General features: G+C 38.3%; 1 protein-coding gene and 1 long non-coding RNA gene across 3 annotated transcripts in view; one reads left to right on the forward strand and one right to left on the reverse strand.

The window, feature by feature from the left end:
* The window catches only part of TBC1D5 (TBC1 domain family member 5), a 486,227-nt gene that overhangs the window by 154,750 nt on the left and 311,107 nt on the right, over positions 1-20,370 (reverse strand). The window lies entirely within an intron of this gene.
* On the forward strand, positions 14,289-15,121 carry LOC115292313. Its single transcript, XR_003908925.1, has 2 exons — positions 14,289-14,348; positions 14,934-15,121. It is a non-coding gene; the product is annotated as an uncharacterized LOC115292313 (long non-coding RNA).

Genomic DNA, 20,370 nt, shown 5'->3' on the forward strand with positions numbered 1-20,370 from the left:
ACATTGGACTAACAAAGAGAACAGAAACTCAGTGAAGTCTGGCTTGCTGAGGGCATCATGGCATATGATACGATCATAAATTAATCTGCTCATAAACCAACTCAAATATGAAGCAGAAAAACATCACATAAAATACTTTAAATTTATTTTCATCAACAATGCTCATTTCTTTTCCACATCAGCTAGCAGGTACTGTGGCTGAGTGCTGGTGCTGAGAAGCTACAAATCTGCAATCTCAGAGTTTGAAACATTGTTTTCTGACTACTGCCTCCTATCTTGTCATATTTCTTACTCCTAAATTCTTTTATTTCCTGTGAATTAAATAAAAATTATGTAAAGCTACTGTTCAGTTAATTTCAAGTAATTTTTTTAGAAATGCTGAAAATCATTTTTAAATTGTAATAGGACACGCAACGAGAAGACATTTCCCTTCCCATCCCAGATCCTCTCCCTCCAAATTTGCCTTCCGAAAGGTAGCCAGTGCTCTTTCATAACAAAGAGACATTTTCATGCTGCACACACCTTTTAAAAACATATATAGGTGGGGCACCTGGATGGCTTAGTAGATTAAGTGTCTGACTTCAGCTCAGGTCATGATCTCACAGTTCGTGAGTTCAAGCCCTGTGTCTGGCTCTCTGCTTTCAGCACAGAGTCCACTTTGGATCTTCTGTCCCCTTCTTTCTCTGCCTCTCTCCTGCTCGTTCTCTCTCATTCTCTCAATATAAGTAAATAAAAATTTAAAAGAAAACATATGCAGGAACATAAACATATTTTTAAATTTAACAATATGATTGTTTAAAATGGACATCATTCCAAAATGGAGATCATTTCTAAAAATACCTTATTGTTTCTTATGATGACATAGTATTCCAGTGAGTGGATGCATCATGATTTAACCATCCTTTTATTTCGGAGCATTTAGATTTCTTCCTTATTGTACATGATACTGCATAAATTACTGTGCTTGTAAGTATATCATGAGAGAAACATACTGCTTGCTTACTGCATGCCATCCTTGACAGTTTAGTTTGATTGAGAACTCTTTGATTGCAAAAACCAGTCCTGAGTGATCTCGGGAGAAAGTAGGGGAATTTGGGAACATGGTAAAACACATGTTTTTAAAGTGATGGTGCCAGACCAGTAGCATTAACATTACCTGGGAATTTGTTCAAACTGCAAATTCTTAAACTTTGCCTACCCTATACCTACTAAGTCAGAAATTCTGCATAGAGCCCAACAATTTGTACTTCAACAAGCCCTCTCAGTGATTCTGATTCAAGTTCAAGTTTGAGAACCACTCCTCTAAAAGCATATAAGAGGATATAATCCTGGGTCCAAAAACTACCAGGTATCAAGAAAGTTTTAGTGACCCCCCCCCCGCCATTTTTCAGAATATAGGGAGATCTCTTTTCTCAGGCAGAAATTTTACTATAATACAGTAATATAATAATTATATTACAATTATTATACAAAAATAATAATTACAACTGGGAATATGTACCTTTTGACACATTTGTACCTTTAATCATCTATTATTAGTTTAGGCATGTATTATATTTCATTGTTATTATTTCAAACCATGTAAACTATCTTAAGATGTTTATTATTGTTGTCAAATTTACTAAGCTATTTCTTTATGGTTTATGGGGTTTTTAGTTCTCCACCTAAGATTACAAAAAGAGTAATTTTATTCCAGTGTTGTTTATATACTAATCCACATGGCATTTGTTATGGTGCAAGAATATTTGGTTTCATGGTTTACCAAATAGCTAGTTGGTACTCAAAACTTATTACTGAATAATCCATTTTTTTCCCACTGAACTGAAATTCTAATTTCATCATATGAAAAATCCCCCGATGTACTGAGAGTCCATCTCAAATTCTCTATTTTACCAATAAGTCTACTATGTGCCAATTCTAAATTATTATATTTATGATATTTTTATAACACATTTTAACAGTGGATGGGGCTAATAACTCTTTTACTCCCAACCATTTCTGGCTATACTTGAATGTATATTTTTAAAACATTATTTTTACAATTAAAAAATTATTTTTTATTGAGGTATAACTGGTGAAACATTATATTAGTTTCAGGTATACAATGTAATGATTCAATATTTGCATATATTGCAAAATAATCACCATAATAAATCCAGTTAATATCTGTCACTGGTTACAGAAATATTGTTTTCTTATGGTAAGAACTTTCATGATCTAGTCTCTGGCTACTTTCAAAGATGCAATACAGTATTATTATTGTCACCATGCTGTACATTGAGTTCCCAAACTTAATTTATTTTACAACTGAGAATATGTACCTTTTGACAATTTGTACCTTTATAATCTATTTTTAATTTATGCAGGTATTATATTTATCTGTTATTATTTTAAACCATGTAAACTATGTTAAGATGTTTATTATTTATTTCCCCCCAAAGAAACAGTTCCTTTATGTATCAGTTCTGTCATTTTTCTTAATTTACAGAATTTTGCTTTTAATTAGTTCCCTTTGTGTTCTTTAGATATACTTTGATATTATTTTCCTCATTACTTGAAATAAATGTCTAATTCACATATCTTTATTCCTGTTTGTTTAGTAATTTAAACTAAAATTTAGTATCAGGCTATAAACTCCTAAGAGTATTGTTTTCATCAAATTCAATAGGTTCTGATCAACAGATTTTATCATTTTTTCTAGAAATTATGCAATTTCAGTTCACAGTTCCTTTTAGTACAATAATAAAGAGTTTCCATATTTTGTGATAGGTTTTCACTGGCAGTTGTTCTCTTCTTTTGTTATCAATTTCAAGTTGTGTTGCCAATGAATGCAACTTGTACCTTTTCTACTATGTGAAATTTACTGACATTTTTGTTTGTGGCTACTATAAAAGTAATTCTGTTAATATAATTAATCGATCTGTCACTGGTTGCAGAATATAATTCTGTTAATAGTACACAGACTTTGATATATATCCCTTAGATCTATCTGACATACTAAATGTGAATAGTTAGGTTCTCTACATCGCGACTTACTAGTGAGTTGGCCGATTTTAATGTGAATGAGGAGAGGTACTAGTAATTTATTACTATTGCATTTCTATGTATTTCTTCTTTTATTTCCTGCAGCTGTTGCGTAATAAAATCATTGTTTCTTTGAGGAAGTTGTACAATGATTAAAGAAGGGTCTTCACCGTGAATTGTAAACTTTTTCACTATAAAATGTTCTCATGCATCTCATTCAACTCTATTTAGTTCATTAAATTCATTTTGTCTGATATGGTTATTATTATAATTCATTTTTGTTTTTCCTTATTAAATATGTGAAAATCATTTTATTTTCAATCTCTTTCTGTTTCCTTTGTTTTAGGAGTGGCTTTCTTAGACTAGAGTTGGTTTTATTTAATTTTATTTTTAAAATTAGGTATGACTTCCCTTTCATACCATGATGGAATAACCTATAGTCCACATACAACTGGATAAAATATATGAAGCATGAGGTATTAGAGAGCAGGCAGCGCAGTACAGCATTGTAGTTCTGACATAAGTGTAGGGGGTGGGGGAAGGGGACACACTATGATACCTGGTTTGCTTCCTGGAAGCATTTTTTTTTCTTTTTTTTAAGTAGTTTATTGTCAAATTGGTTTCCATACAACACCCAGTGCTCTTCCCTACAAGTGCCCTCCTCCATCACCACCACCTCTTTTCCCCCCTCCCCCTTCAACCCTCAGTTCGTTTTCAGTATTCATTAGTCTCTCAAGTTTTGCATCCCTCTCTCTCCCCAACTCTCTTTCCCTCTTCCCCTCCCCCTGGTCCTCCATTAGGTTTCTCCTGTTCTCCTGTTAGACCTATGAGTGCAAACATATGGTAACTGTCCTATTCTGCCTGACTTATTTCGCTTAGCATGACACCCTCAAGGTCCATCCACTTTCCTACAAATGGCCATATTTCATTCTTTCTCATTGCCATGTAATACTCCATTGTAAATACATACCACATCTTCTTGACCTGGAAGCATTTGTGAGAGCATATTGCAAAAAGGGGAAACCCAAAACAGAATGCATTGGTCTTGCTGGATTGAGAAAACAGAGATGAGAGGCTGTAGGACATTTGCAGGACATGTTACCTTTAAAGGAGGAAGCTATGTAAAGAACTCTATAAGTCTGCACAGCAGGTCTGTGCTGAATACTAAACGGTACGTGTACAGGACAAATGTCTTATAGGCCCAGCAAAGAAAAACTATCAGAGAAAGGCCTGGGGAACATAAAGATTGCAGGAGAGTTTCATGAGGTTAGGAAATGTTTAAGTTCTGACTGGACAGACTGGAGAGAGATTGGTGTACACATGGGAAATTCAGGAGAAATCCGAAAAGTGCCATGTCTCAGTAGCAGGCCCTTGGAGAGAGGATACATTAGAACTATATGTTTTAAAAAGCCTAAAAACAAGCATAAAAAGATCAAGGTGATCCAAAGTCACTTAACAGACTATCAAAAAGTAAGCTCAACGTTTCTTTAAAGGCAGATCAAAATTCAGAAATTCAACAACATAACATTTAAACTGTGCAAGATTTAATTTAGAAAATAAAAATCATGTGAAGAAACAGGAAATTTTCACCTACAACCAAACATATCAGAAAGGAATAATACCAATTTTATGTAAACTTCTCCGGAAAAAATAAAATCAGTAGAAATTCACATGAGGTCACCATTATTGAGATCCCAAAGCCAAACAAAGACACCATGAGAAAACTGAGGACCAATATCCACAATGAACAGAGGTATGAAAATCTTTAACAAGGTATTAGCAAATCATATTCAGCTATATAAAAAGGTTAGAAAGGAAGAAATAAAATTATCTGTAAGTGCAGCAGACACAGTTTTCTACAAGATCCCAAATAATGTACAGAACACTTCTTTAAACTAATAAGTGATTTTAGAAAGGATGCAAGATGAAAAGGTCAATATACCAAAATCAATTCTATTTTTACATACTGGGAATGAACAACTGGAAACGGAAATTAAAAGCAGCAGCATCTTTACAATTAGCACCAATCCCTCCCCCAAAATATTTAGGGATGAATATCGTAAGCAAAATACTTATATGTTAAAAGCTATCAATTTAAAAACAATGAGAGAAATCCAAAAAGACCTAAATAAATGGAAAGATACACCACATCTATTGACTGGAAGTGTCAATATTATTAAGATGTCTGTTTTCCTTAAATTAGGATTGCATTAAATCTATAAAATCAGTCAAAATCCCAGCAAGATTTTTGGTGAAATCATAAGCCAATTTAAAAATATGCATGGAAAAGCAAAGAATTAGAAAAGCCACAACAATGTTAAAAAGAAAAGCAAAGCTGGAAGATTCATGCTACAGGATTTCTGGAGTTACTATAAGGTATAGGAATCAAAACAATACAGTGTGAGTAAAAGACCCCTCAATCAAGAAACCAGAACAGAGTGTTTGGAAATAGACTTACACATATATGGCCAACTGATTTTTGCTAAGGATGTCAAGGAAATTCAACCATGACACAATCACAAATGGTATCAAAATACTTGTACATCTTCTAAAAAAACAATGAACCCTGGACCTATATTTCACACTATACACAGAAAATAACTTAAAATGGATAACAGATCTAAGGGCAAAAACTATAAAATGTCTAGGAAATAAGTAGGATAAAATTTTGGGATATTGTGGTATGTAAAGAATTCTTAGGCTACGGAAAAATCACGAAAGAAAAAACTGATCAATTAGACTTTACTAAAATTAAAAAAAAAATCTCTGTGGAAGACACTGTTAAGACAATGAAAACACAGTCAACACATTGGGAGAAAATACTCAAAATATATATGTGAAAAATGATTTATTTCTGGAATATTCAATAATTCTCATAACTCAGTCATAGTAAGTACCCCAACTTTAAAAACTACATACTTCACCAAAGAAGAGATATAATAAATAAATATATGAAAAGATGCTCAACATGATTAATTATTAGGGAAATGTAAACTATAGCCACTACATACCCACTGGAACTGGGTTTTAAAAAAATGACAAAACTAAGTGGTGACAAGGATACAAACAATGGAAATCCTCATAGACTACTGGTGAGAACGGAACCTAGAATAGCAGTAATTTTGGAAAGCAGTTTGAAAACCACGTAGCAGCAGTTGCTTATAAATCTATAGTTACCAAATAAATCAGTGTCCATTTCCTTTGTATTTATCCAAGAGAAAAACATGTTCACACGAACAGCGACATATATATAGTTTCAGTAGTTTGATTCATAATTGGCCCAAACTGGAAAAACCAAGGGTCCTTCAACTGGTACAGGGACAGATGGTGGCACATGCAAGCGTTGCAATACCACTGTCACTGAAAGCCAACAGGCTACTGATACAAGCAACAACATGGATGAATCTTAAATATCTTAAGCCAAGTAAAAGAAACCAGACTTAAAAAGCTACATACTGCATGATTTCATTTATGTATTCTGGAAAATCTAAACTAGAGACTAAATGTATCCATGGTTGCCGGGGACTAGGCTTGAAGGAGGGAGGCAATGGCTACAATGGGGTATAAGAGGAATTTTTGAATTGAAGGATCACTTCTACATACTGTCTACAGTGCAAATGACTGTGTTTGTCAAAAGAGAAAAAAACCTTAAAAAAAAACCAAAAACAAAAAGATAAGGCAAATTAAGTTACAAAGACCTTTAATGCTAAGCAATCAAAGAACAAAAGATCAGTAAGTCAATAAAGAATTTTTTTAAAATCTAAGTTTAGTATTTAAAGTCACGCAAGTGGGGAAAATGGTAGAATAGATAAATTCTGTGTGACTGTTTTAGTTTTCCAGAGAACTAGGAACGTAATGTGTAAGGAGGAAATCTGAGGAAGATTAAATAATTCCATGAAAATATAAACAGGAACTAAACACACAAAAATACTTTATAGAATCTAGGGGAAAATTTGTTCGGATATTCAAAACACTTAAAAAGAGAAAAGTTGAAATAACTAATCAACTAGAACAGAGCTGAGTGCCATCCAGGTGGGGACACCAGAGGGGGGAAATGCCACATTCACAGCCACTTTGGTGGTACTTCAAATTCTGGTCTTCTCCACTGTGTCAATTTTATTTCTCTCCCAGAGTTCTCATATGCTATTTCATTCATTCTGATAGGCTTTTCTAGCTTCACGCAGTGGGACCCAGAGCAGCGGGTGCCTGCTCCATTCTACCTGGAACCAGAACCTTTCCATCTGAATTTTTAACTCAAACTAAACACACCCAATACCAAACTTCTAATCCTCTCACCACTTTCCCCACCTCATCAAATAGCAGCTCCACGCTATTTGCTCAGGGACCAAGAATCTAAGAATCTTCCTTGATTTCTGCTCATACCCCACATGTAGTCTATAAGCGAATCCTGTGAGTTTTACCTCAGAATATATTCATAATCTGACCATTTGTCACTAACTTTGCTGACTGCAACCTGGTCTTTCATCTTGATACCAATTGTACTTTGCTGAAACCACCATCTTCTTTCACCTTAACTAATCAAACATTTAATTTTTAAAAATTTTATGTGAGAGTGAGGAGCACACTTGAGCGAAGGGCGGGAGGTGGGGGCGGTGGTGACAGGAAGGAGAGAGAGAATCCCAAGCAGGCTCCACACTCAGTGGAGAGCCTGACAGGTTAGATCCCACAACCCTGGGATCATGACTTGAGCAGATGGCAAAAGTCAAATGTTCAGAAGACTGAGCCACCCAGGTGTCCCCCAAACATCTCATTTTTAAAATTAGTCTTTCATGTAATTAAAAAATATTTGAGGGCCTAATATATGCCAATTGCAATTATAAATGGTGAGGTTATGGCAGTAATCAAAACAGACAAAAATCTCTGTCCTCGTGGAGCTGATCTGGTAGAAAATTACTTCTGGTAGAAAATGATTATTAATTTCAATAGCTTCTTAACTGACTTCCCTGCTTTTGTCCTTGTCTTCCACTTTCATCACTGATTTTAAGGTAATCCTTTAAATAGGTAAGTCGGATGATGTCACGTCTCTGCTTAAATTTCTCTGGCACATCATCTCAGAGAGGAAAAAGAAAAAAAAGTCTGTCCTTACAATGGTTTTCAAGGCCTTACACAATCTGGTTGTTCCCTCCGGCTTCATTTCTTACCTCTGTCCTGCTTTCGCTGCTGCCGTCTCATTGGCTTCTTTGAGCACATGAGGCGTAGGCCTGCTCCAGGACCTCGCTACCTGCATTATCATCTGCTCAGAGGCTTTTCCGCAAGATCTATGCACGGCCTGCTCCCATGGCTATTTCAGGTCTTCACTCAAACGCTACAACTCAGTGAGAAGTTCTCTGACCATGCAGTTACAAATTGCAACTCTGTAAGTCCCCCAGCGCTCTTCAGACCCTTTCCCTATCTACTTTCCTCCATAGCACTTGGTATTACTGGACATAATCCGTATTTCATAGTTACTGCCTACCTCCTCCATTGTAATAGATGCTCCATAAAGGCAGGGATTTTTCTTTGTTGCTTTCTTTTTCATGACTATAAAACCAGTGCCTGGCTATACATCCTTAACCATTTTTATAAATCTAGTTAAGGGCCATGGTATATTAGAACTGGATGTGACTTTAAAGATGTTCTAGTCCTGTCTCTGTCAACATGCACTACAGATAATTTAGGCAGGAAATGAGAGTTGTTTTTATATCTGTTACTAAGAACTGCTCTTCTTGTAAGAGTGCTCTGTTGTTTTCCTCTGGACTTAACCTGCGATAGATTTTCTACCCGCAATTGTCTGCCATGCCAGTGGCAAACAGGCAAATGAGGAAACAGAACTGAAATGACTTGTCCAGTTACACAGTGAGACAGCGGCAGGACTGGGACTCGCTTCTAAGCCTCCTACCTGCAGCCCAGCACTCCTCTTCCTTATGCCCGACCGCTCAAGAGTTTGCAATGGTCAACTGCTGGCTTCAATACTTTCAAAAATAGAGGAGTTACTTTCTACAACATGAGCTGAAGTCTTCATATATGAGAAATGGAGACCCAGAATAACAAAGTTACATTAGGAAAGTTCCTCAACTAAAAAATCTCAAAACACTATATACAGTCAATAAAATTTGGGGGTTTCAAGTGTGGATCCAAAGTACTGGAATTATGTCTATCAGATATTTGGTACAAAAGTTGTGGTATCATTTGTTTATAATATAACAAAGTTCAAGTTAAGGGGTGAGGGAACAGCCATTTTAATAAAGACATGTTGAGTGGAGAACACTGAGGGAAAAGAGGGGAGGGGAAAGCCAGGTACCAGAGAGATGCTTCCTGACTCTTCAGATTTGCCTGAACGGACAGAAAGCCCTTGAAGCACCAGCCCATGCCACTACAAGGCATAGCCAGGGGATGGCATATGTTTCTGCTGCTAGAAGCACAGTATATTAATTATGGGAGACACCAACCTTAAGTCCTTTATAACATCCGTAGGGATAGCTTGATCGTTTCAGAATCGTTGTTCTAAGTCTCCACTAAGCCATCCATCAACATAAATGGGCTTATATAACAAACATACTTTACTGAGAGCTACACTAGGCATAAATAATGGGTAAATACTCAGCTTTGATGCAAAGGAACAAATCAGCCATATGTACACAGGTTATACCTTGACAGGCTGGGTGACCTAAAACTGCTGATTTTTAAACAGGGGCTTCTCGATTACCTTAATTTTATGGAAGTTTGGTGGTTCAACCTTAGTCAATAACTATCTATTGTGGAAGCACAAACATGCAAAAATACAATATGACCCTTGATCTCATGGAGGGTAAAACACAACAACAACAAATAACACAACTTGGAAAACATCATATGATTATAAACTCAATTTTAGAAGATGGGTCACAAAAATAGACCTTAGGTTTATTAACATACAAAGGGACGGTTAAAATCACTTAAGTGGCTCTCGAAAGTAGTCTCCTGACTCCTATGTCCAGTGACTTCCCAGGCTACCTCCTGCCTGCACTTTTTCTTTGTCTCACAGTCCCCAGATCCTTAGCCCTCCTTCCGAAATATGCAATCTGGGGTCCAGAAATAAACATTTCAAAGATAAGAACTAGTGCTTTGGATTCGGTCATCCTTCAGCTTCTCACCTTGTGAATCCCCAGTCTTTGATAAAGCACAGCATTTATTTTTTCTATTCTTTATCATTGGCAATAGATACAAAGAATTTTAGGAGAAACTTAAGAATACTGGCAGTATATTTCCACTACAAATTATTGCTCCTCCTTCATTTAGAGAAACAGTCCAGGGCCCCTGAAAACAGGAGGTGTGAATAAAACACAACAGCCCAGACACTTCTCCCATTTGACCTTGGCCATCTCCCAGTCATCCCATCTCACCACATGAAAGTTGTAGGCCTTAGGCCTTCTGAACTCCAGCTATCAGGCCTCTCCTCCTATCCCTACCCTGTCCAGTTTAGAATCTATGGTCTATTACGTGAAGTCCTTTCTATCACCATTCTGTGCCATCTGTAAGCATAGAGATAGCGGACTGGTTGCTCAGAGCAATCCTCTAAACACAGTTCCCAGTATAAAGCCAGTAACTCAATCTTGATAGTGCCTCAGCCCTCCCTGCCATTTTCTCAGGATGCTCCTGTCAGCCAAACTCAGTTTCATCACAGCACCTCTTCTGATTTTTCTTTGATGTCCTCACACCTCCCCGCCTGCCATTTCCAACCTTCATTCTCAGTATGTGGCCACAGTTTCTATTCAGCAGCCTTCCCACAGAACATCTCCCCATCTTCCCACCATCAAACCAACAATCAGAATATTATCCAACTCCAGTCTCACTTCACCTTGCATCATCCTCACCATCTAATAAATACCATATTATACTTTCTAATCCACTCTTTCCTCCTCTTTTTCGTCTAGTCTAGCCGCCCATCTGACTGCACTGCTCTCCTGTCCCCAGCCTGGTCTCTCTGCAGTCCTCTCTCCATACCATGACCCGAATGTGCTCTGCCATTAAAATCTGACCCTGGGACTCCCCTACTTATAATCCTTTAGTAACATGCTTGAGGACAGAGTTCAAACTCCTAACTTGGATTAGCAAGGCTCCTCCCCACCACACCCACATCTCCTTACCAACCTTCCAACCTCCCAGCTCCAGCCCCTCTAGTCACTGTTTAGGTCCAACAAAGTTGCAACTCCTTCTTAACTTCCATTTCCTCTCCATTGACTAATTCTTTAATCTCTTGTGGGACTTCTCTCACATTCTTTAACACTCAGTCTCTACTGATAGAACCCAACATCTGGCAACTTTCTTCTTCCCCAGCCTCTGTGATGACACACACTTGTCTAGCTCTTCTATGTCTGTCTCTACTGTTCTTCCTCATATTATATATACCCTCCCCACTGCAGATGCTCATTAAATACTTAATGATTTTTATACCACAGAACTTTTTTTTTTAGAAGAAAAATGTAATCTATTCATTCACAAATAAACTTAAGAACACATTACATATGCCAGGGCCTATTCTAGGTGCTTGGGGACATAGCAATGAACAAGATAAAGGCCTTGCCTTCCTGGAGCTTATACTACAGTGGGGCACTTAGAATGTAAACAAATAAATATTTAATAAATCATAAGTGCTATTAAGAAAAATAAAGTAGGTAAAGGAATAATGAACCACAAATGAAGTAAGGGAATAAGCCATGGGAAACTCTTGGAGTGGAGACTGTGAAGGAGTAAACAGCATGTGCAGAGACTCCATTGTAGAAACAGACTTGACTCATTTGAGGAACAGCAAGGAGGCTAGTGTGACTAGAAGTAGGAAAGGTGACTAGGAGCCATGTAGGATCTTACAGACCATCAACGATGGGCTTGGGGTGCTGTTCCAAGTCTAATGGTACTAGACTTGTGTCCCCCCAAAATTCATATGCTAAATCCTAACACCCAATGTGATGGTATCTGGAGGTGGGGCCTCAGGGAGATAATGAGTTCTGCCCTCATGAATGGGATTAGTGTCCTTATTTATGAAAGAGACTCCAGTGGGAAAGGCGGCCAAGTACAAACCAGGAGGCTGGACTTCACCAAACAACATATCTGCCAATGCTTTGACCTTGGACTTCCCAGCCTCCGGAACTGTGAGAAACACATTTCTGTTGTTTGTAAGCCACCTAATCTGTGGTATTCCATCATAGCAAGCCCAATGGCCTAAGACAGATAGGATACTCTTGGAGGCTTTGGGGCAGTTGTTAGAATTCTATTTCTATTTAAAATGGGCCACTCTTGCTGCTGTGTGGAGAAGACTGTGTAGGGAGAGGAGGATAAAAACAGAGGGGCCAGGTGGGGGGCATTTGCAATAGTCTATATGTGAGAGGACTAGGGTGAAGTGGTCTCCTGGTGGAAAACAACTGGGGAGATTTGGGTTCTTTTGAAGACAGAACCACTGTGATGTGCTGGCGGATGGGGATGAGACTACAGATGATTCCCAGGTTTGGGGTAAGCATGTGGGTGGAGGCTGGTGTCGTTTTATTTACAGACGGGAACAACAGAAAGCAGAGCAGTTTTTAGGAGAAAATCGAGAAAGTAGCTTGGACATGTTAAGTCAGAGTCTTGTGGATTTCCAACTGATGGTTGGGCAGCTAGCTATGAGTTGAGATCTCAGAAGAGAATTTAAAACCAGAGATACACATTTGGGAGTCATGCACTTAGAAATAAAATTTAAAGCCCCAGGGCTTGTAAGGTCACCTGCGGGAGCTCACAGAACCTGACTGGCCAAGATTTAAATAAGGAATGTTTGCAGCCTAGGAAATGGCTGGTTGAGAAGCAGCATAGCCAACCAAGAAAACCAGGTCTCCTTTGAAATATCAAGGCTGAAGATAGCCTGACCTTGCCTGTGAATCAACATGTTTTCCCACTCTGTAAACACTTAAAGTAGTGAAACAGCCCCTTCCTAGGACGTATACACTGACCCTGTGACATACGTCTGCCTGTCACTGCCCTGACTGGACTGACCCCCTGATAATCTAGGAGTATGCTTTGTTCCCACTTTTGGAACTACACATTCCTTCCCCCTGCACCCTTTGAAATATACTGGTAAGATTCTCAATAAAAACTGGAGAAGGGCTTTGCTTGGGGCCATGGCCACTAGAGACCGTGGCACCCTCACCCTCTCCTTTCTCTGATTCAGGAGCCTGAAGTAATCTGTCATCCGCCGCCCCAGGGTTTGCTGGTCAAACCCAGCGGTCACCTAAGGGAGGAGAAAATAAAAGGTCTGAGGATGGAGTCCTGGACCATCCCAACATCTAGCAGTCAGGGAGATGACAATGAGCTAATGAAAAAGACTGAGAAGAAACAGTCAATGGAAGTAGAATATTATGTAATGGGGTATTCTGGAAAGCCAGTAAAAAAAGGTATTTCAAGAGAGAGACAGAAAGCAATGGTTTCAAAGATGAGGAGCTGAGAAATAAAAGGAAAGAAAACTGACCACTATATTTAGCAATGTGGGGATTCACGTGGATAGGTGGAATGCATTGGGGTGGGGGGCAACCTGGGAGTACTAGGTTTAAGAGACTCGAAGATGGGATTGTGCTGCTCCTGTACACTTTGTGTAAACAGTTTGGGTGTAATGAGTAGTGAGCAATAGGAAATAGCTGGAGAGGGTGCGTGTTTAAGAAGGGGTGTTTTATGTTTGTTTCCTAGTCCTTCAGATAAAAGAGTTATAGCACGTTCAAATGCTAGAAATAATACAATAGATGGGGAAGTTGATACTATAGAAATTAGAGGATATAACTGCAGGAACACATTCTTTATGTAGAAGACAATAGGACTCAGTGCCTGAGTGCAGAGCTAATGGTCAGTCTTGGAGGGGAGCTGGGAGATAATGCAAGAAGACCGAAAGATCTGCTTGTTGGAATGTGCGAAAGTTCCCTTCTATGTTCTCAATGAAATAAGGAGCAAGGATATTGGGAGACAGGGAGTTGGAGAAAAGTGTTGGATACATAAGAAGACAGGAGGGGCACCTGGGTGGCTCATTCATGTAAGCATCTAACTCTTGATACCAAGCTCAGGTCAGGATCTTGCAGTTCATGAGATTGAGCCCCAATCAGGCTCTGTGCTCGCAGTCCAGAGCCTGCTTGGGATGGTCTCTCTCCCTCTCTTTCTGTCCCTCCCCTAATTGCTGGCTCACGCGCTCTCTCTCTCTCTCTCTCTCAGATGACGACGACGACAGGAAATATGGCAGAATTGCCAGGCAATGCTGAGGGTCCACTTGAAGCTAGAGAAAGTGACTTCAGTTAAGCATGGCTGTTTTTCCTATCACTGTTAGCTGCTCACTTGTAAGCACCAGTAGGGTTTGGGTTTACTAGTCAAATAACACAGGTATGGGTGTTGGGAGTAAATCCAAGGGAGTAATGAAAATGAGGGAGCATAGAATGAGCTGAGAAATCGCGGATATTAGCAGAAGAAATGGCAATGAATAAGCAGTGGGGTATATGACTTGGACATCCAACTGGGGTTGGAGACACGATAATGAAGGAGGAAAGACACTTAAGTCAGAGAGTAGGGGCATGTTTGAGGTGGAAGTTTCTGAGGTGGCCCAAGTACTGGAAATATAAAAATTCCAGATGTGCCCATGAGTATAGGGAGCTGGAAGTGAAGATAGAATAACTGTGGAGAGTGAAGTTAGGTACTTACTGTTTTATAGAGAAGCTGACTTTATGAGCCACCTGGAAGACAGAGGGAATTTTTTTCTACTTGCCATCTAAATCAGCTTTAGAAATTCAAATGGATGTTAATTCCTGGTGTATGTACAGAGTAAGGAGAACTAACATCTACACTTGTTTTGAATATTTTATGTCATTTTCTCTCATATTTACATTACGTCAATTCTGAGAGATAATCATTATGTCTCCATTTTACAGGTGAAGCAGTTGCAGCTCAAAGATATTTCAGTAACTCGCCCAAGTTTATAGAGCTATGAAAATCACGTGGTCAAGACTAACTATAATCTAGGACTGTTTGACTGCAAAACAGATCTTCCTATTTCTTAATTGGTACCTTTAAAGAAAGCCCTTTTCTTCTTAAATATAATCTCATTTACAAGAGAAAATATGCCTTTCTCATTCCTTCGATTGTGAGATCTGGTCTTTCACTTCAAGATCTAGCTAAATCCAAACACTAAGACTTGAGTAAGTCAGCTTTTGATATAAATCTCTACATAAACTTAGGGCTTCCATATTTCTATAGAATTGTACTGAAAGGATCCAGAACAAGGGGGAAACTTCCTACCTTTTCCTTCAAACATCTCAAGCTCTTCTGAGGCTGGTATTAAAATGAGTAATTGGAGCTGATAACTTTTTTTATTCCTTCCAAAGTGATGTGACTTTGTGTATTTAAAGCAAACACTGCATTCAATTTTAGGGAAGAAACATCTACAGATAAAGCACCTATAAGCTAGTCAGCTTAGAAATAATACTAAAACCTTTATAAAATCAATTATCCATGTACCCTTTAATCAAAATAAGATAATAGAGATTTAAATTTCATCTAAGCCTTAACATCTGAGTCCATAGACCCAAAAGATAAGGAAAGCAATCATTTCTTATAAGATCATTTTGAAAGTGGTGAAGATTAATTTGGTTAATTATTTTAATGAACTGAAATACCCTGGCAAGTTATAGCCTTATCTGACATGGGGCCTTTAGTAGGTTTTATGAAGGTCACAAATACATGTATAAGTGATAGCTTTGAGTTGGTATTTGCCTAATACTGAAAACTTTTGCCCTGATCCATTTACTATCTAACTGGATCCTTCAGGTGGTCAGAGCAACAGTGCAATAAATGACCATAAACTTGCAAAAAGGACCCATCTCAGACCCCGCCTAGTGCAGGCCACAGCTCCTAGATGGAGAATACCGGAAACCAGTCCTCGGTGGTAAGTGCGCATTCCCTCAGCCGGCAGGAAGTATTATTAGTGCCCACTTGCACATGTCACTGTCTTAAGTCTCGTAGAACACAAATTAAATAGGCATAGGTTGTACCTGCTAAACTGAAAAATCTGAGCAACAATCGATGCTCTAAGAGGTCTACACTGAATTCAGTTTGAATCTTAAGGAATATCAAATGTGCAGGATGGATTCCAACTATTATATTGAAGAATTCAAGTTTACGGTCACTAAGGAACTGAGGTGTCACCTAGACAGAAGAAACGAAATGCGTATTTCTACTTACAGGAGGCCTTATTTTGGCACAGTGAGCTTCTAAAAAGAATTTTATTAGCTGCTAATAAAATGCCCAAATAAGTATTGCAACCAAATAAGGCTCATGCTGATTTCTTGTTTTCTATTGCCTTATTCCTATGCTGCTAAACATGGTATTTACAGATACAAATCACTTTTATCTTCATTTAGCTCCAACAGAATATACCACCATTTTTCAGAGTTTATAACTGGTCAGGCATGGAGCTTAACGTGTATGTTATGTGCATATTTAATCCCTTTAGCCAAATGAAGTATTATTAGTCCCATTTTACATTTGAGGAACCGACGGCTCAGAGAGTTATATAACTTATGAAAGACAGTTAGTATGGTATGGAGACAGGAGATTCAAGCCTAAAGCATGTGGGCTTAGCTTCCGGGCCAAGTGATTTATAATAATTGTTTGATGGGCATAAAGATTGAGAAAATGGAGTTAAGAATTTAGAGACAGCAAAGATCCTATTTCTCCTTTATGAAAATAGCTCTACTACGTTACTTAATCAGGATTGCATTTGGTTGCAAGTACGAAGTATTTCTAAAATATGAAGTTCGTTTTTATCTTGCGTAACTAGAAGTTCTGCAGTTTCTCTCAGGCATTCACTCACAGACACAGACACAGAAAGGCGTCTTCCTACAGCGAAGAGGAAGTCATGAGAAGGGTGGGGCCTATACTGGAAAGCAAATCTGTGACCTGTGTCCCCAGCAGCTGCCTGGAAAGTAAATGGGCGGTCAGAACCGTGTCACACTGCACACCTGAGTGGGGGGGTAGCATCACTGATGGGGATAGCATCACTGACAAACAACAGGAAAACCCAACAAAGTCCACATCGAAGTTATTTCAGCAAGGAAGAAAGGGCTTTACAAAAGAGGAACTTAGATTTTGTTTCTTATTTTACATTTTACTTTTTATTTTTTTATACTTTATTAAAGTATAGGGACATGACTGCCTACTAAAAATCTATTCTGGCCTTCTTCCTTCCTAAAGGAACTTGATTTAGTTCAGCCACGCAGGTCTCCCCAACATTATTGAGGAGGAAGCTGAGAGCATCCTTTGCTCTAGGGTCAGTGATTCTCAAGCATAGCAAGCACCGGAATGATCTGGAGGGTTTTAAAGAACACAGACGGCTGGGCCTCACCCTGAGAGTTTCTGATTCAGTGGGTTTGAGGTAGAACTCAAGAATTTTCATTTCTAACAAGTTTCCAGGCGGGATGTTGACATTGCTGGTCCAGAGGCTACAATTGAAGAACTACTGCTCTAAAGGCAGACCCCAGTTAGCCTAAGGTAAACAGTATTTCCCCCAGCCACTGTTCTTGGTCTGGGGTAAGCACATGATCTAATTTGGTCCGAGCGGCTGAAAGAAACTGTTGTTTAGTATCACATGAAAGGTTTCATTCTCCTACTCCTGCTGTGCTAAAAACAAGGAGGGCTGCAGCCCCCAAATAATTTGTGATTATAAGAGAATGAATCTTAAGAAGCTGATGATGAGGTTAACACAGTGGAGGTACAGAAAAACCTGAATCCTTAATTGAGCCTCTTGAGTCGCAGTGCCTCTAGACGTCAGCTCTGTTAAGTAATTAAATCTCTCAAACTGCTTGAGCCAGTTCAAGGTAGAGCTTCCTAGAACGTGCAGCCAGGATCATATTGATGGACACAAAGGATAATCATGCAGTTTAAATGAAGAACACAAAAGCAAGACATGAATAAATAAAATCTACATATAATCCAAGCATCATTTTAGACATTGGTTTAAATTTTCCTCTGCGCCCATTTTTTATAACTGTCAATGAGCACCAAAATGAATAGTTTCATTTTTCCCTGTCTGACCTCTATCTAATGAATAGTCAGAAGACATAAAGTAGAAGAAAGAAGTAGAAGGTCTAAATAATTTTAACCATAAAGTGAATAAATTATCAGCAGGTAAGTTGATTGAAAGAACATCAGATTTTTTTTTTTTTGCTTTCTTACGTCTAATTTCCAATTTGCCTCTGACTCTACCCATAGAGAAGCAAAGGAAGGCAGGAAGAGAAGGACTCATTTAAGTAGGGAGACTGAGAAACACAGTGATTTTAGATTTTGTAGAGTTCAGGAGTTACAGAAGCAACAGTTTTTGGCTTAGTAATTTTAAAGTTACAGTGAAATAATATTTCTACTTAGTTATTTTTTTATTAGGGGAATTTGGGAGCTACTTTTTAACCAAAGACACCAGTGAGTTGAAAATTCTAGAAAAATGCAGTCTGACTTTTTACTGGTAAGGAATCTAGCAATGGAACAAAAAAGAGCAGGGAAAACAAACTGAGATGGTACAGAATTCAAAACTATGACTATATATTGAAAAATAATTAGAGCAGCTGTTTAATAATGGACACTCACAGCAGCCACTTCCCTTCATCTGTTTGCCTAAATGCTTCTGTCCCACCAAGGTGTAGGCTGTCATCAATCTTCCGCCTTTCCTGTCCAGTCACCTCCTCCCAAAGCAAAGCAATCCAAGAAGCCCTCCTAATTAGAGCATTGTGTCAAACACAAACAAATTCTCATTCCACTCTTAAAGATGGAGTGAGTATCAGTGTATAGGTGACTGAAGTTGAGCCGATTTCAGTATTAACAACATGAAAATATGTTTCAATTGTGATATTAGAGATGGTAATACTTACTTCATCCATAATGGAAAGACATGTTCAAAATAATTCATTTTGGGAGCACTACTATGTAGTAGTTGTCTGAAACAAATTATGCAAATACTTCTATCTTGTAATTTATCCAACTGCTTTCTAATTCCTCGTTTTCTTAACTAAATTAGCTAAAACGGGAAATATATGACCAAAAACTGAATGTCCATCATCCAAATTAGTGTACAATGAATTCATCTTACAAGCTGTAAGATCCAAGATGGGCAGATTTCTAGTCCTGCCTTAAAGGAATATTGCCTATTTACACATATACACCGGGGGTTTAATGGTTTCATTTAGATACTCGTGCCCCTACAGAAGCTCACACAAAAGGCACCAATGGCAAGCGGTTAATTCCATTAACCAAAGTATTTCTGAGGAAAAGATAGCATTAAACAATACAGTATCAAATGTGCAAGTGTGGTTATTTGAGGTCCCTGCCTGCAAAATGTGTGGTACAGACAAGCATTGCCTATGCTGTTTCTAATTATTCCAATTATCATGGCACACTATGAAAACTTGATTAATAACACTGAAGATATTGTTGTGGCAATTAGCCATATGGTTGTGGGACTTTATTCTGTCACGATTTAGCCATTAGCATCTACTTATGTTTGTCAGAACAGTGCATCCGTGACAAGTTGAAGTTGTGCTCACCTTGCCGAGTCCCCTGTGAGCAGCACTAGAGAGCTGTTCATTCCTAGGAGCTTCCTGCCTGAGTAAATTTTTCATGTGGCATCCGGTCTGACTGGGGACAAATGTCAAAGAGCTTATGTGACGACCCATCAAGCTAAGCTTTCTCTGAAAAACCATTTAGGGACTTGTGTGTCAAAATAAACTACTTGAAGAAAAGAATTTGACCAGTAATAATTGGTCATCTGTGTTGCCCCCACATATTTCCAGGGTAAGTAATCCAGATAAATTAATCTTCATATATTGATACAGATATCTACAAAAAGGGGCATTAAAAAGGCTCTACATAGGTACACACACGTACACGTGCACGCTCTACAGCTGAAAATTCACCACCTCTAATATTCTGCATGCCATTTGCAATGAATTTACCTAAGAGAATGAAGGAGATGATCCTTTTAATCATGGGGAAGGCGATTATATTAAGGAAGAGTGAACAAAGATGGTGGTCAGCACCTACAGTGAATGCCAGAGAGAAAATAATGGAAGGCCTTGCAGCAGAAGACTAAAAAGATCACTTAAGGAAAAACTTTACATTTAAGATGAAACTAATGTTAATGTGAGAGTGAAACGTAGGACACTGTTTACTTACTTATTTAATATTTGAAAGATAAAACCTTGAAACAGTGGCTAGCAGCTATGGTTTCATCTCATGCTTGGGTCCTTGCCACACCGACAACGGGGCACCACCTGAAAGGACCGGGCAGGTTGCTTGCAAACTGTCAGTTTCAGAAGTTCACAG

Source organism: Suricata suricatta, chromosome 5 (genome assembly GCF_006229205.1).
Source record: "Suricata suricatta isolate VVHF042 chromosome 5, meerkat_22Aug2017_6uvM2_HiC, whole genome shotgun sequence".
NCBI lineage: Eukaryota > Metazoa > Chordata > Mammalia > Carnivora > Herpestidae > Suricata > Suricata suricatta.